At 41.0% G+C, this 17,378-nt stretch overlaps 1 protein-coding gene across 13 annotated transcripts in view; it reads left to right on the top strand.

Annotated features, from left to right (window-relative positions):
- The first annotated feature begins 6,879 nt into the window (after positions 1–6,879).
- SIPA1L1 (signal induced proliferation associated 1 like 1) overlaps positions 6,880–17,378 on the top strand; it is a 217,722-nt gene continuing 207,223 nt past the window's right edge. For 9 of the 13 annotated variants that reach the window (XM_065840101.2, XM_065840096.2, XM_071809272.1 and 6 more), the window contains exons 1-2: positions 6,880–7,030; positions 7,501–7,720. The gene's annotated coding sequence lies outside the window, so the exon portion shown is untranslated. The remainder of the gene's footprint in view (positions 7,031–7,500; positions 7,721–17,378) is intronic. The other 4 variants (XM_065840104.2, XM_065840100.2, XM_071809273.1 and 1 more) reach the window with 1 other exon arrangement.

The raw sequence follows: 17,378 nt of genomic DNA, 5'->3' as shown, positions 1-17,378 counted from the left end.
AATTGAGTATTCAGAGTTGCCAAATACAGAATAAACAAACTGATATAATAATTTCCCCCTCTCTATCCATTATGGTGATCTCAGTTTGAGTTTCAACATCAGTACAGAAATCCTCAGACAGAACAGATTTCTGAGCAGATAACATCTGTTTAAATGCCGTATTAGAAGAAGCAACTTACTCTGCTGAAAAGTTGAAGTCAGTGATACCACAACATTACCCTCTCTTGGTAATGATACTATCTCCTCTCCAAAGTAATTGTTTCTTCCACAACAATTTAAGCAACAAATGCCTGTGACTGCAATTTGTGATTCTAAGAGAGTTCTCGGAACATATCCCAGAACTCCTGGTGATTGGCAGCTCTGTAAAAAGCAATAGCTAGCCCAACTATCCATCAAACAAATGAGTGGTAAGTCATTTGGAATCTCTCCCAATGCTGTTCGGTTTTCTGTAGAATTTAATTCTGTTGTGTGTAGGAGAGGTTTCCCAAAGGTTAATAACCGTGTCATTTTATATTTTGCTCAGAAAACTGAGAGCTAGAAAACTGTATTTCAGGCTAAATGCGTATAAAATAGTTTAGAAAATAGTCACCTTGAATTATGGACATACAAAAATGAAATGTATATGAAGGCTTTTTATTTTATGTTTTCAGAATGAATCATTCAAGTTTGTTTAAGAATTCTGCTCAAACTTACTAGACATTGCTAACCATATCAAGTTTTGGTTTCCCCTTTTGTTAAAGGAATCTACTATTAAAGTCCAAGATAAGAATAGGAGATACCTCCATTCCTTAGTATTCAGAGCCTGAAATTCTTTGCTGAGGATAAATGCTTGTTACAAGTAGAAAGGAGAAGCCACTCTTTCATTTTGAGATGTTGCCAGCGGAAGAGTGCTGCTCTTTTCTGCCTGGACAAAATTTGCCCTGAAAATGGGGCACTTAAGTTACATTCCTCTGTGGACCATATGAATCTCCAGCTACATCTCCCACTTTCCAGGCAAATGCTGTAAGCATGCTATTGTGAGCTGTTCTTGGTGGGAATGTTCTCTCTGACTTCTGAAATTTTGCCATTTCCTAGAAAGGAAGACAGGATTTCTGGTGCCAGAGAAAGACCATAAAAGTCAGTCCTGAGACACTGTCTTTGGACAGTTTCTGAATATCATCCAGAACATGTTCTTCTTAAAAGACAGAAACAACCCTTGGAGCAAGAAGCAAAACACATTTCCTCCTTCCAGCTGACTTGTCTTAAATTGTACACTCATTTGCAGAATAAAATGGACTTCCTTTTCTAGATATAAGCTGTTCAGGAAAGCTATGAAGAGGAATGCCAATTTAGATATTACATTTGAACTCAATGTACAAGTACCATCAGTGAAGAACAGCACAGAGAAGTACAAAGAAGCAAGACTCAAGGGAAATAAGTAGTTAAGAAAGAAGAGTCAGGCAAAGTTTGGTAGTCTCAAGGTAAAAGGGCAGCTGAGCTGGAATTGTGACCTCTTCCACCTCTATCCCTCTCTACTCCAGCTTCTGTGAATTTCCCTAAGTCTAGTCCTTGAGCCAAACTTTTTAATTAATACTTTTGTGCCTCTCATGCTGAAGTTCAACACTTCTGTGCAGAGTAGGCTGACACTACCATTATGCAAAGGAATCCTACTTACCTGTCCTCTTGGTTGTCTGTTTCTGTTATCTGTGTCATGTTCTCTCCTGTACCAAGAGAAGCATTTATGAGGCATTCAAGACCTGCCTGGACGCCTTACTGTGTAACCTCATCTAGGTGTTCCTGCTCCGGCAGAAGGATTGGACTAGATGATCTTTCAAGGTCCCTTCCAATCCCTAACATTCTGTGATTCTGTGAGGCCACACTGTAAACTGGATCTGGCTGCAAGCTAGTGGTATTTTTCCTGCTGGGTTGGTTTCTGGTTGGTTTCTCAGAGTCAGTTGGCTGTAGAGTCACGTGAACACTGGTGCAGCACAAGGGTTGAGGCAGCACAGGGGTAAGAACAAGCAGCCAGGAGGGAGAAGGAACAAGGTGTGGAGTGGACAGATCTGCCTCTTCCATTAGCAGTGTCTGTGTATGCTGTCTTGAAGTGTCATTTAAGCCACAGTTACTCTGGAGTGCCTGGGGTTTGATTTGCAGAAGCATTCACAATTACAAGTGAACTCCTGGGGATATGTGCTTCCTTGAAAACAAGAGCTATTCCTTGCTAACTGTATTGGAAAACCAGGTGCTAGCTATTTGATCTGCAAAATGGGGGTAATAAAATCATCTTACAGAAAAGGGGTAAAAATTCACTTGTTGCTTCTCGTGAAAGATTCTGTTCTGATAAAAGCTCCAGATCTACCTAGTTGGCAATGCAACCACCTGTCTTCAGAGCTAATGGACAACAGCATAGAGAAAGGGAGGTGTGGAGATAAGCTCTGATTCCCCAGGCTTCAGAGAAATTGTAGAGAAAGTTGTGTAGTAATGTAATTGCATGCCCAAGAAATCTCAAATAAAGGTACAAGCAGGTAGTATTTGGTGCTTATTACTTTTGAGTGTTTGACTTTTTACCCCTAATGTTTTAATGTATGGGAGGGGAGTTTTGTGTTAAATACAGTCTATAAAAGCACTTTGGAATTCTGCTTGTTTTTGAATACTTGAATAGTACACTTCGATGACTGACATTGTGTCGCATCACTTGAAAATTTGAAATAAAACAACCTTCTCTGCACAATTGTCTGCTTTGCATCATCATCATCTCAGACAAGGAAAATTTCTGATTTTCCTTCTCTTTTCTTGCACTTTCTCCTAAGTCTGTAGTATTACAACTACTTGATACATTATGCTGAATTAGTGAGCATTGGTCTAACCAGATATGTCCTTGTTCCAAGTACTGAATTAAAAAAAAAAAAAAAAAGTAACATCAAAATAATATTCTTAAGTATTCTGGTGTGTATCTTTTTTTTTTTTTTTACAGTAGTCAAAGTTATTAATTGTGCCTTTACTATTGAAAAGCCTTCTTGATTCATTAAGTTAATGTATATGTGCTTTGGTACCTCTATAAATGCAGACTTGAGACATATTCTGAGCGTGTGTTTTGCAATTTCTTTTCTGAGGATTATCTAGTTATCTAGGTACTAAGTGGCTCTCATTAGTACATTTTCTGGGCCTCTCTTCTCTATTCCAGTGGTTTGGCAGTCCACTGAAAAAAAGAACAACACGGATCCTTGCGAATGATGAGAAAGAGCCTACTGACTGCAGAGCACGACAGACAGGCTTGGCAGGAGGAAACTGCAATGTGGATGGGTTCCTCTGCGAGCCCATGTACAGCTGAGAGGTCACAATTCTGGCCTGTCAGACTTGACACTGATAGTTTCATTTTGTACTTCCTACTTGACAATCCCTTTGCAACAGCCTTCAGGCTCACCCGCACACTTTTTTCTATGCTGCTGCTTTGACACAAATGCTCCTGTAACCTTTCTTTCTTTTCAAATCCTTTTTGAGGCAAATTATTCAATATTTCTACTAAGTTAAATATACCAAAGTCAGAAATGTTTCTTTGCGTTTATTGAAAAATACATTTTCCCCACTTTTAGCTAATGTCTATTTCTCACCTTGAGTTTTAATGACCTCAAATACTTTATGCCCAATTAGTAATTACCCATACCAATCAAATGGAGCAGATTTACTTCAGGGCGAATTCCTGTAAGCTGCAAAGGGGATTGCTTGAAGATGCCTTGAAGTCCCTTAGAGAGTTCAATGGTGACCGTACAAGTTGCTGGAAGTTATAACTGAAGTCAGAGATTTCATGTCAGAAAATGCTGGTTGGTGAGTAAAAAAAAGAGCACAGAAGTTATTGTTCACAAAGACACTGCCTTTCCTGCCAAAGCTGGCTAAAGAAGTTACCTCTTATTCCTGCCCCCAGTGCCTCAAAGTGAAACTAGCCTTTTCTTACGTCAGTATAACTGTTTATATGTTATCAACTGGATCACTGAAATGATCCATGTTAAAGACAATCCTCTAAAACCCCCAAGCCAATAACGCTAGAAAATACTCTAAGACCCTAAAACCTTCCCCCATACACTGACTTTCTGGGACCTTGAATGAGATTATGGACCTTTTCCATATCCTGAAACTCACTGATCTTGGGCTCTAACAAATATCTCCACACTAATTACTTCATCTATTTTTCTGATGTGTTGTATATCCAAATCATAATACTTCTTGGAAGGGTGTGCTGTGTACTAACTTTCACATGTTCATTGTTCATCAGTGAATGAATTACACACTTTGTTTCAGGGTGGTTCAGATTCTTAGTCAAATTTTCCCTGTGCTTCCAGTAGCTCTGGCCAGCCCTAATCAGAAACAGTCCTACTACTTACTCTTTCATAAAGCCAAACGTTCAGAGAGCAACATAAATGTTAGTTAATTTACTCGCACTTTGCTCCTCTGAGGTAAATAACTGTATCATTTTCTCTTTAAAGGAGACTATTAAAACAGAAATGAAGTGACTTGCTTATGGTAACACAGCAAATTAGTGGCAGAAGAAGGGTTGGCATTCAGAAATTCTTGGGGTTCTTGGGGCTTTTCTACACAGAGAAACTGGAACATTGACTGTGCGTCCTTTATTCTGCCACAGCTAGTCAAACAGAGGCAGCGTGTGAGTGCTCTGTCAAAGAGATGAGAGTCCTTCTGTTCTGGAATTAATTGTGCATTATTGAGGCAAGGTAATTATTTTGAAATAAAACCCCTCTTATCCCTCTTATTCTAGATCAGCATTCTGATTCTCTTATATAGGCAGGAGGTGAACTCTAAATTCTCCCCTCCCCCCTCTCCAAATTTAGTTTATTATTGCTTAAACATACAGGCACAAAAACGTTTGTACTTCCATATAAAGAAAATAAAGGAGTTCTGAGTACCCTGAGACCTGTGAGGACATGCATTGTTCCTGAGGGCTCCTGCTCACTTAACCGCAGTTCTAGACACCATACACATGCAGGATGTGGTGAGAACATCGGCTCAGCTGTGCCTCCTGCCAGCAGCCCCCACACCATGACCCTGGCACTGGCGGATGTTGACCTCTTAGACCTGGGATACAGGGAGATGCATCAGGGGCTGGGAGCAGCAGCCAGCTCCAGCACTGGGCTGCGGCCAAGGGTGTTGCCTCCACCATGGTCTCATCGCAGATAGCACGTAGGCTGGGCTGGTGCTTGGTGCCAAACCCTCTCCCTCCCTGTGTGACCCTTCCGAACATCTCCCTCATCTCATGTTCTGACACATCAGCACTGTGTGAAGGAAGATCATAGAGGCAGTTTGGGAATGCACTGGCCTCATCAACCTTATTACGGAGCTTGCAAGACACAACTTCACTATCTGAATTCTTCTGATGAAGAGAAATTCAGTAATTGCATACCACTGTTCCTGATGCTGCAGTCACATCCAGCACTGTTGTGCTTATAGTCCTGAGGACTATAAGCCTGTTTGGACTTTTCTTTGTAAGAGTGGAGCTAGAGCTGCCATTAAAAAACGTTTCATTTATGTAAAATATGCCGAGCTTTTCAGATGGGTGATGTAAGATTAATGTATTTAAATGCCAAAAATGTTTCAATTTGTTTTTCTGGATTTCCGATTATCTTTTTTTTTTTTTCCATGCCACAGCAGCACTGGAATTGGTTCTTCATCCATCCAGAACATTCCTTCTGCTCAGCATGATGAGACAGGGAGTGTTTTTGTGACCACGTAACACCTTGCAGGAGTCATGACCTCAAGCTGGGGAACCTCTAAGGGAGTGACTGCACTCTGGAAATCCACCCAGGTATTTTTACAGTACCTAACACTGCAGTATTTAAAGACCAGTACTAAAGATCCATTAGGAACATCTTCAGAAGCTTGCAAGCCATTTGGATATGTATTTTTGGTGGTCTTTGCTGTCCAGACATTCCTGGAAAGTGGACGGGGATGAAGCTAACGTCTTGGCAGTGGAGCAGCTGCTCACCCCGGCTCCGTTGCTCTGGCTATCACTGTGCTGCACACTGCTGGAACGTCGCCAGCCCAAATCAGAGGTGTTTTCTGGAGTGTCCTAATTTCAGAGGCAGCTCAGGGAAAGCTTCACTTACTTTGGTTGAACTGAGATTGTTAATATTCTGTCAAGTCAAGGACGATAACAACAGCCAGCAGAATATTCAGAAAGGCCCACCCACAGCTTATCTTGTTCAAAATGTGGGCCATTTGCAAACAGACTGGTGTTCCTGCAGAACAAGGGGTGATGCTGATGCATGCTTTTTTTTTTTTCCATGTGCCTACCCATGCCATTAATTAGTTAACTATGGTGAATACCTAGAGAAATAATTCATTTTACTTTCACTGCCATTAAAAGAGGTCCATGTATACTAGTACAGTACTAGAAGGTTTTGCCCATGTGTCAGGAGCTACAGTGATCTTTTCCCTATAGGTCTCCAGGAAGCTGGGATTTGATCTAAGGATCAAAAAGAAAAAAAAAAAAAAGAGCATTTTAATGCAAAAAGTTCTGAGAAGTGCAACACTGAAGTGTATTCGGCATGCCCCAAAGAGTCGAGTTACCGAGCCTGCACATACAGGTCGCTGATACGAGTGACCTTGGCTCTGCACCCAGCCCACGGCTGGTTCCATGAGCGCTGCTCCGCCCAGGGCAGACACGCACCGCAGCGCAGCTGCCCGCGGCACCTCAGCGCCCCGGCTCCCGCCTCCAAACTCACAGCGGCCCCGCGGGGGAGGCGGGCGGGGCGAGGACAGCTGGAGCGGAGCGCGCCCGGCGCAGGCCGCCCGCTAGGCCGAGCGCTTGGCCGTTGCTATGGGAACGCGCGCGGGGCCGCTCGGCCCCGCCCCTCGCTGCCGGAGCGCGGGCGGCGGGGCAGCCACTCTCGCGAGAGCTGCGATGGCGGTGGGAGGGGCCGAGCGGAGCGGAGCGGTGGAGTGAGCTCATCCCGGGCGGGAGCGCCGCACAGCACAGCACAGCAGAGCCGAGCTTGGCATAGCCGAGCGGAGCTGAGACCAGACACCGCGGCAACTTTGTTGGGTGAGTTACGAGCGGGACCGGCGAGCCGGGGCGGGCGGCGTGCTGTCCCCCTTCTTCCTGCCGCCGAGCCGGGCGCGGGGAGCCGCCGTGCCGCTCACCGAGGGGGTGTGTGGGTGGGTGGGTGGGTGTGCGTGAGGGGAGCGGCCCCCAGCCCCGGGGCGGCGCGGCGCGGCCCCCTGCCCGCCAGCCGGCGCCCCGGGCTTGACGGGGGCGCAGGGAGGCGCTGGGGGCCCGACCGAAAGTGATCTGCACAGTCCCCCGCCGCCGCAGCACCCGGAGCCCCGCTCCTCTGCCGGGCGGGGGGCGTCCGGCCCGTACGCACCCAGGGCGGCGGGGGCCCTCCGAGCCGCTGCCCGGGGCGTTCTCCCACCTTGCCGGCAGCCCCGGCGCGAGGGCGGGTCGGGCGCGGGTCTCTCCGGAGGGAGCCGAACCGGGTGCTGTTTTCCGGATTTGTGTCTTTTTCTCCTCAGGAAAGGCAGCCCGGAGCGGGAGCAGCGCGGGCGGGTGGCCGGAGGCGGTGGTGAGTGGCGGCCGCTCCGTTCTGCGCCGTGCCGCTCCGTGCCGCTCGGCGGCGGCTCCCGCGCTGCCTGTCCGCTGCGGAGGCGGCCGCCGCCGAGGGCGCGCTCCCCCGCGGGCCGGGAGCGGCACGCTGCTGGCGTTCCGGGCTCGATAAATAACTTCTTCGGCGCTGTAAGTTGTACTTCAGCCTCGTTTCTTTCTTTACTCTCTGTGGCTAGCGGGGGGGTGTGTAGTCGTGCTGTTTTTGTTCTGAGCCGGTGCTGAGACCACGGTGAAGATAACAATTAGGTAATTGGGAGGCAATGCTGGTGGGGATATTCTGAAAGCTCAGCTCATGAAAGAGGGGGTGGAGGAACAAAGTGTTTGCGGATGGTTGATTTCTTCACTAGTAGCCTGGAAAAGTGGAAAAACAGGGAATGCCTTAAACTGACTCTTATTGAGAGGGAGGAGGAGATGTTGGTGGAGAAGCAGGGAAGGTTGGAAGAGAAAGGGATAGCCTTCCTCAGCTGAGTTTGTTTGCTCTTCCCCCGTTTTATGTGGTGTGAAGTCTCGATATTGATATTCTCGTGCTATATGTAAAAATAACTATTATTTGCATTGAGTAACTCGGTTGCAACTTCAGTTTGTTTAATGAGTTCATTCACTCATGTTTGGTAAAGCAGTGATACAAAATGAGAATTGCTCAGCTTAATGAAGATCTCCTTGTATAACCTTGGCCACAACATCTGCTTGCTTTGAGTGGAGGAGGCATGTTTGTTACCCAAAGAAGAGTAGAGGGGCATTTTTTGGATAATGTTGTTTATGAAATCGCTTTTAAAAATTTTATGTGCAAAATCGCTTTTAAAAATTTTAGCGATGATGCTTTAATGAACCCGTTACTGTATGCTGAATGAAGTGCATCTGTGAGCACGGAGCCTTAGTTGGTAATACAATGCAAATTTGTTTTCAGAGTAAAGGTGTCAGATTTCATTAGGTTCCAGATCTGTATGGTTGAACCAAGATTGACGTTTTCTTTAGAAAGCAGTTCTTTCATGGTGGTGTTTTGATTGAGTTTTTTTTTACTAGTTAACTATGGGAATGAAGCATTAGTTGCCTTTTATTTAAGGCATAAACCAGTTTTGTAAAAGAGAAGAGAGTCTCTCCCCCCCTGGTTTTTGCTTGTTGTCACTGCAAGTACTAACTGGATAATAAGCATCTGTGTTTTCTCTGGAGGAGAGTTTGGTTGTTATTTATTTGGAAGATATTACTGGGCTAACCTCTCTTGTCCTTCAGCTGGACTGGTGGGAGAGGCAAGGGAAAGCACTAAGAGAGAAGTTTGTGGCAGTTGTAAACACAGAGATCTATAAGTTGTATTTCACTCTCTTGGCTTTCATGCCTTAGGCCATCAGATGCCGCACCAGTTATTAATCCAGTAACAGTATGAGAACTTCAGATTTCTTTTTTTCTTGGTTATAAAAATGCATATGTTTGATTTAGGTAAACAGAAAAAGAAAAGTTTCATGATTGAATTCTTTATGTAAGTACTGTGCCCCTACTTTATTAATAGGTAACTAGGGACAGAAGATTGGTTTTTTTCATTGTTTAACAGGATTTATTTATGGCCAGTTGATTAAAGGAGTGCACTTAGTTGCTCAACAGTGTATTAAGAAGGTATTGTTGATGCTAATAAATGCTTAGTTTTGATGTTGCTACTTTCAGTTGTGGTTCATAGAACCACTTAGCTCATGAAGTTAGAAGCAAAATGGGATGTCAGCTCTGTTGTAGGGCTTCAAAAGTTGCTTGACTAAAAAGGTGAGCGGGTGTAGAGGTAGGCACCGACACAGAACTGTGACAGTGTGGAGCTGCAATAAGGAATAAAAACTTAATAAATATGCGTATAATTCATAATCTACATTTTCTATAATAAAATGTATGATTGTTATTTCACTCATGCGTAATTGGTTGTAGGTTTGAAGATCTCTCCTTTTCCCCCCACCCTGATTCCATGGTTATATGAAATGTTATTTTAATGTTTGGGATTAACTTATGAGTAGCTGTTGTTTTAAAAAGCATGGCCTCTTCCCCCCTCCCAGGCTTTCAAGGAGATTTTTTTTTTTTTTTTTTTACTGTGCTTATAAGCATTCTGCTGCTGCTTTTGGTGTTTTGTTCTTATGTACCTCTTTTTGTCCTCTCAGTTTCATAAATGTGTCTCGAATACATCCTTTAAGATGTCTATTTCAATATTATCAAGTCTGCCACTATAAACACATTTTTTATTTCTAAGGTAGGAGAACAAAACTTAAATTAAGAACATAAATACTCTTAATAGTTATTTTGAATTTTAGTAAGGTCACATTCTTCCAGTTAAGGAGGATTATTTTGAATATACATTGGGAAAATGAGGGGCAGGTTAGTAAGAGGTTGAGGCCCATTTTAATTTCTCTTCTGTTCCTCTATCTGTTTTGTCCTATAGCATGCCATGTCTGTTCTAGAGAAGAAAAAGGAACAGTTTTCTCTGTATCAGTAGTTTAATCCTTTCAGCAAGGGGGTTGCTGCAAGCTATGAAGTTCTAGCGGCTACCGGTTGGAAATCCTGAGTACCCTACTGGAGTGAAGCAGCAGAGCTTCTGCCTGCATCAAAATTTCAGTCACACAAGTTGGTTTCCCTAATTCTGACATTTTTAGAGGTTTAAATTTATTCTCGTTGACCTTAAGTGTTGGCTAGTTGGCAAACAATTTTGATTTGTTGTTTCCTTGGCTTTCTTAGCTTCAGGCAGATTCCTTTTATTCCTCAGTAGCTCCTTAATTTAAATATTTTAAGAGTCAGTAAGATATTATTCAATTATCTGGTAGTATCTTTTTATATCTTTGCTTTGTTTACTTTTAGATTTTTATTTTATTAATTTATTCTGACACCCGTTTGTTTAACTTGTTAATAAGTTATGACAGAAATACAGCAATACTAAGTGCAGCTACTTGTTTTTTATCAGTATAAATTTGTATATTCTAGGTGAGGCTTCTGTTGGTTTGGCATGTAAAATTAATTGTATGTTAAGTATCTGTGAGTTGGGGGGGAAAATGTTGTAATGTTCTGTGTTTTATGTTTCCATGGAGATATGACTTCAGTGACTTGATTTCAAGTATATCCCTCTAAAGCTTAGACTATTTTAAAGTTGCTGTTTATATTTCACTGAGCTCAGTTTAACATTGGAACGAAGACACTAAAGCAGGAGGTTTCAGAGTAAGATTTTATGGGCCTATGAGAGTTGAGATATTCTTTATTTAATGAAAGGCAATCAGTATTTTCTGGCAGTGGAATATTATCAGCAATTGTTAACTGAAGGCACAGTTGTAAACCTACAGAATGTGGCCATGGGTGAGGCTGAGTGACAATAATTTAATGGTTTTGACTAATCTTTAATCCTTACGCAGTTGGCAGTGCAAGACTAACAGAGTCTTGTAGCAGTTTTGGTGTTAGCTGTGGTCGTAGTTTTGTACTCTGAACTTTAGGAAAACCTTTAGGCGTCACAGAGGCACTAGAACTCATTGGTTATTTGACTGTTGTTGGACATGAATTAGAAGATAAAGTGGTTTTACAAGTCTGGTTTTGCATGTATAAAGCTAAATTATGTCACGTCTTAATCTCTTTAATTTTGACTTCTGTGGCACCAGTTTGCTGGGTGGGTTGTTTGATTTAGATTCTGCCACGTGTGTTTTATGCTAAGAGTAAGCATTTACAAGTCTTTGTTTTCTTTATGGAAGCATGCTTCAAGGAGCACTTCATTTGAATGTGGTAACATAACACTTTTCATGATCTTGATAGTTGGTGAATTGTGTGATCTCTGAGTATTTGTCAGTGTTTCAGAAGTCTGAGTGTATAAGTGGATCCTCTCTTGCAAACTTGTGTTTGATTAGTAAGATCAAAATAAATCGTGACTTTGTCTATTCGTACTAGTTAATCTCATGTCGGATGCTGTGGCTCTTGTTCCCTGCACGGCAGATGGATGGATGCCTGTTTTGAAGAGCGACATCAAGTTCCTGACAAATACACGACTGTAAAGAACAACTTTTCTGAATGTGGGTTATTTAAAACCATAATATAGAAAGAAGAGTTGTTACTAGGCATAGTGGATCATGCTTAGGCCTGAGAGACACTTTCAAATTATTTGTTGATGCTTTAATATTCTTTTGGCTTTTGTCTCAGACTCTGTAGAAAGGGAAGGGTGCTTTATTCAGATGGATGTTAAAGATTAGTGAAGTGCTTTTTGAAGACCAAATTTTGTTTCATAAGTTGTCAAAATTGAAACTACTGGCATATAGCATATAGTTTTAAAGTTGGATTGTTCTTCATTGTTCCTTGTGGTTTACCTTCAGTGCTTGAAAACATTTTGGTGATTTTTTTTTTTTCTAAATTTTTGTGTTGATTGTTTACTTTTTGAGGTAACAATTTCTTTTTTTTCTTTTTTTACCTCTAAGTACTCATTTAGACCTTGGAGAGACTGGTTTTTATGCAAATGTTGAACTTGTACATTAATGTGGACTTTTATCTTAGTGAAAGCATTTCATGTTAATCCTGAAATATATCTTATTTTTTGCAATTGATGATGTTACAGTGGATTAAAAACCTCAGCTAGCCAAAATCAGCAGAAAGCAAGCTCTTATTCCAGCCTGCTGGAAAGCATGGGTCGGAAGTTGAGTGTAACTTGGGAAATGTTGCCTGTTGAGTCCACTTGGGAGACTTAGTTATGTTTAAAATACTTGGCTGGCATTATTTTGTGAATTTTCACTATTTAATTTCTGGGTAGGGGAAATTGCCAAGCATCTTCCTTTGCTCTGTAGCTCGCTTTGCTGCCTGTCTCTTTGCAGCGGACAGTGCGGTTCCAGGAAGTGCCAAGGACTGCTCTTGTAGCACAGCTCTGCTTTCTGAATTTCTTGAGTCACCATGCGTTTTAGAGCACCATCAGCTGAATTAGTTGTCTTTGACCTTTTAATTCAAATGACTGGCTTATTGTATGCTGATGGGATGTGAAAATGGATTAATACAGAACTTTTTTTAATAGTAGCAGATAATATCTGTGAAACAACTGCTGTGGTGGCAGAACTTTCTGTGTGCCGGTTGTTCACATCAGCAGCTCTGATAGATATCTTGGGTTTTCTTGTTGGTGATGATACAGACAGCTCTTTCTAAAGAGTTAGATGTTTTTTAAACACCTGCGTTTGTTGGTTTGACCTGAAGTTGTGTAGTCACAAGAACATTTTGATGTTGTTCTTGCAGCTTTTTGAAATTACTGAAATTGTATTTTTGTATTGCCTTTTTTTTTTTGTCTTGTAGTAAGCTACTGGTCTTCATGCTCACTCAGCATGGTAGCTTCATACTGTCATATGAAGTATTTGGTGCAGGTCCGTGATGGCTGGCGTTTTACAAGAGAGATTATAATTTTCTGATTTATAACTATTTTTCCCTTTCTTTCTGGTTCAAAGAGTGCTTATTTCCTTCATCTGACTTCTGTATTGCTCTCTGTGTGTTTGGCTTTGTCACTTGGCCTTACACTGGCAAATAATTTGGCAGAGTAGAAGTGGAGTTCTGGCTGAAGGTGAGGGTGGCGAGTCTCCCAGATCAACACTGTTAATATTTCAGTAATTTTCCTTTAGACAGAATGTAGTCTGGCCTCTTAAATTGGATGTCCCTAACACAGATGTGGTTTCTTGGTTTGGACAGTTATGACCATCAAGGGTTGGGCCAGGTTTGCTGAACTTCTGGGGAGGAATTTCTAGCTTAGTTTCCTCTAGGAGGAATCCAGATGGTGCAAACTGAAACCAAATGCTGGTGTAGATACCGTTCAAAGATCTTTTAAAAATAAAGACCATCCTTGTAGCATTTTTGTTTTTTTCTCTTAACGCGAACCAGTTTTACTTTGGTGTCCAGCTCCTGTCATGTCTTCTGCTTGGTTGGCAGTGCTGCCACCCATGTCAGTTTGTCATGGTTTCCTAGTGCTGACTCTCAGGTTGCAGACCTGCAGCAGGAAATGCTACTTCCTTTGTCTGTGGGCCGGCAAGAAAGGAGGGTTATTTAATTATTTTCGCACGAGAGGAAACCTGTGCTTCTTGAACGCTTATATTTTGGCAGGTCCAGAGCACAAATTTACTTTTGCTGAATAAACTGTGGCAAAAATCAGAATGTGTGGTGATTTTTTTTAAATTTTTTTTTCCACATTTCTGAAATGCAACATGATTTTATCTCCATGTTTAAAAGAAAAAAATACAATGGGTGATGAAACTCAAACTGTGGGCTTAAATGTGTTACTGTTACACAAAAGTCATTACAGTTCTTATCTCTGAACTATTTAAAGATCTCTTTATCTTTGTGGACAAGGCTTTTCACTTTCTGAATTACCCATCTGATTTTAAAAAAAAGTTTTAAAACCTAAAATGTTTGATACTATTTTGGGAATGTTATTGCATGTGTTAGAAGACAATGAGACCCCACCAAATAAATCTTAGAGGGCCGTCCCTGTTTCTGCTGGATGCCGTTTAGTGCTGCATAATTGGACAGAAGAAAGCTATGGCTTAACCTTCTCATGCCTTGAAAAGAAACATATCTTTATGAATTACATGATACTGGCACTGAGCTTTTACTTTGCAAATGTATTTATCAGCTTATTGCATGACTCATAATAAACTAGTTCAGTAGACTGAACTGTATTGATTGCAACAGCATTTAAAATAAAGAGTGAAATCTGATGCTTTCCCCCAGCTTTTAAAACAAACATTTAAAAGTGAAAAAAGGACATACTTCTGTAAATCTGTCTATGTAGATTGTCCTTTCCTTGGATTCTTTTTTTCCCCACTCTTTCCCTTCTTTTGCGGTCCTTGAAGAAGGCAGTGTTGACAGAAAGTCAGTTTTAATTTCCCCCCAATTGACTTGTGCAGCATCTTGCAGGGTAGTCAGCATATTGTACTTGATGTAACTCTGGGAATTCCTGTGATGTCCCAAATCTGGTATTGTTTTTTGCATTGCCATACAGAGAGACAGTAGGAGAATTTTGCTAGGATACTTTTGTTAATATAAACAAAAGGAAAATGCTAATACAATCTTAAAACTTGCCATTCATTTGAAATTGAAAAGGCCTTTTTGGGATTTTGAGCTCTCTGGGTTTTTAGGGCATGTCTGTGCAATGAAATGAATGACCTTTGGGACTGGAATACTACCTGACACTGACACTTCCACTTTGCAATTTGAACTCTGGGAGAAACTCTGTGGAATAATTTGAGAGCCGTAAGTTAATTCTTGCCTTATTGTACAGTTGCCTCCCTATCTGGACAGAGCCAGGAGATCTGCAGAGCCACATCGATGATTTTTTTCTTTTTTTCTTTGTATAGTGTACTAAAATTGTCAAGGCTTTTAAAATTTTTATCCTCTACGATTGTATTTCTACTTTTTTGGCAGAAAACTTTTAATGTTAATTAAAATGCTAGATGACATTTGAGAACAGAAGAGGTTATTCTGTCTCCAAACAACAACATTAGGATGGGGTGTGAATGTGCAATAGTGTGCTATATATTCCAGATTTAATCACTTGTATATATGTAGTGTTGATGCAGTAAAGACTTGTTGGTAATTTAAAGCACATCTCCAGTAAAACAAAGGTATGATAATAAGCAGTAATTAAATGTTGCAAAGAGTGTTCATCACTGTTATTTTAACAGAAGTTAAGTCATTATCTGTTGATTGCTGGCATCATTAAATCTAAATTTTTTAGTATGCAAGTCAGTGCTTACATACCTGAGCAGCTCAGCTGAGGTTTTTTGTTCTTGCATCATTGAAGTATCTTTTTTTATGCTTGGATCTTAAGTCTAATGATTTACCTCAAACTGCAAGGAACTTTATGCCTCCCAAGGCTAAGAGTGCGAATGTTGTGAATGTGGCCCTTAATTAAGAGATACAATGTGTCTTTTCTGAAAATTGAGGCAAGAGGAGCAGTCAGTTTCGTTCAGTACAATTTTGCAGTTGTGCAGAGCTGACCACATGAAAAATAAGGATTAGGGTGGCAAGGTAGACATTGCTTCTTGTAAAAGTACAGAATGCTCTGAGATAGAAAATATCTGAAGTGCTGGGGGAAGGAGGAGACTTTTGCTGTTTCTTATTTTTTCTCAACCTGCACTTTGCTTAAAAACAAACCCAAAGCAATTTGTAGTAGCTGCTAAATATTTCCAAGTATGATGCAGTCAAACTTTAGGTGACAGGTTTCTTCAGGTTCTTGAGTTGGGGGATTAAGTGATTTGGGGCTAAATAAGGCATCACAAACTGATAAAAGGAGAGAAATCAAGGAGCAGTTGAGGAAGGAACTGTAGATAAAATCCTAATTTCATCTTTCAGTTACATGTAATAGGAAAAGGCAATTTTAATTAACAAGGGTCAACCTTGAAGAAATAATTGATGAAACTGAGAGCTAGTGGATTGCTTACTTGTTTGGAACAGGTTGTAATGTAGGGTAGTGTCATGTACATTAGGGAACCTGGGGAGGGTCATAACAGTAAGAACTTTTAGATCATTGACTATTTAGGTGGAAATAAATTGGTTCAGATAGGAGGAATTGTAAACCGTCATAGTGCCGTTTGCTGTACCGTTGTCAGTTTTTCCAATGTGGAGGACTAAAAGATCTTCGGCAGAACAATGATCTTCCATTTGACATGTTGTTAAAACATCCAGAATAAGCATGACTTAGACTTACTTTCCAGTAGATAACAGTATTGAAAAAGCAGTTTCTTGTGTTTAAATATTGGAGCTGAAACTGTACGAACAAGTGAATTGTATCATCTTTTTCTCCTTCTCCTCCCTCTTTTTCTCGAGTGTTATAATTTGGAAAAGAAGGGTTCAAAGATGTCTCTGATTTTTCTAGCTTTAGAACTTAGAGAAGAATTGAAGATCTATTTAAAGGGAGGTGGGAGGAGAATCATTAGAACTGTATACAGATGAAGCTAAATGCTTCCAGCTGTGACTGGTCTCTTAAATTTGAATCCTGCTTACCTTTGGAATGACTTGCTTTTTTTTTTTTTTCCCCCAGATATTGCGAGAAAAGTTGTCTAGAAGAAATTCTCACTTGAAACGTAGCTAGAAATTAGAACTTCATTGCTTGTGACAGATAAATACATGAGGGGTAGCATAGACAGTTGTACCTGGTTGTGTGGTCTTTTATATTCTTTTTTTTACACGGGGGAAGAAAATGTGTTGTGGAACAGTGCTGCTCTATTACAGTAACATTTTACAGGTGGCAACAACAACTCTTGGCTCTGTGGCAGTATGTGGGTGTTATGTGCTTGCAGGTAATTTAATGTTAGTGTTTAATAGTACTTTTGAAAATGAAGTAGTTGTATGCGTAGTATAATGCAAAATACCCTTAATTCTTCATTATGCTATTTTCTTGTTGCTGATAAAGGAGGTACAAAAACCTTTCTATCTTAGCAGTTCAAAGGAGTTTTCCTGGGCAGAAAAATTGGCTTTGTAAAGGTGATGGGTCTTTTTTTTCTTTTTTAATGCTGTGTTAGTACTGAGTGATGTTTCTGTTTGCACTGGGTTTCTGACTTTAAAATGTTGATAGCAGTATCTGTCTTGTTTGCTGTAGCCCTTCTTTGTTATCACTTTAGTACTCAGCTGAGTTCCCAAAAGCTCTTGAAATACATGGAAACTTCAGTTTGGTTAGCTGTTTCAATAACGGCACACTGGGTTGCAAGGCAATGTGTTGTGTTATCCCTGTGTTCAAAAATTGGAATTGAAGATTTAGGAAACCATTGAAGTGCCACTGCTATTCAGTTTATAACCATGTTAATTAGTGCTGGATGTCATTGAGATG

Source organism: Patagioenas fasciata, chromosome 5 (genome assembly GCF_037038585.1).
Source record: "Patagioenas fasciata isolate bPatFas1 chromosome 5, bPatFas1.hap1, whole genome shotgun sequence".
NCBI classification, from domain to species: Eukaryota; Metazoa; Chordata; class Aves; order Columbiformes; family Columbidae; genus Patagioenas; species Patagioenas fasciata.
Note: the sequence above shows the minus strand (reverse complement) of the source record. Positions and strands in the feature narration are given on the sequence as shown.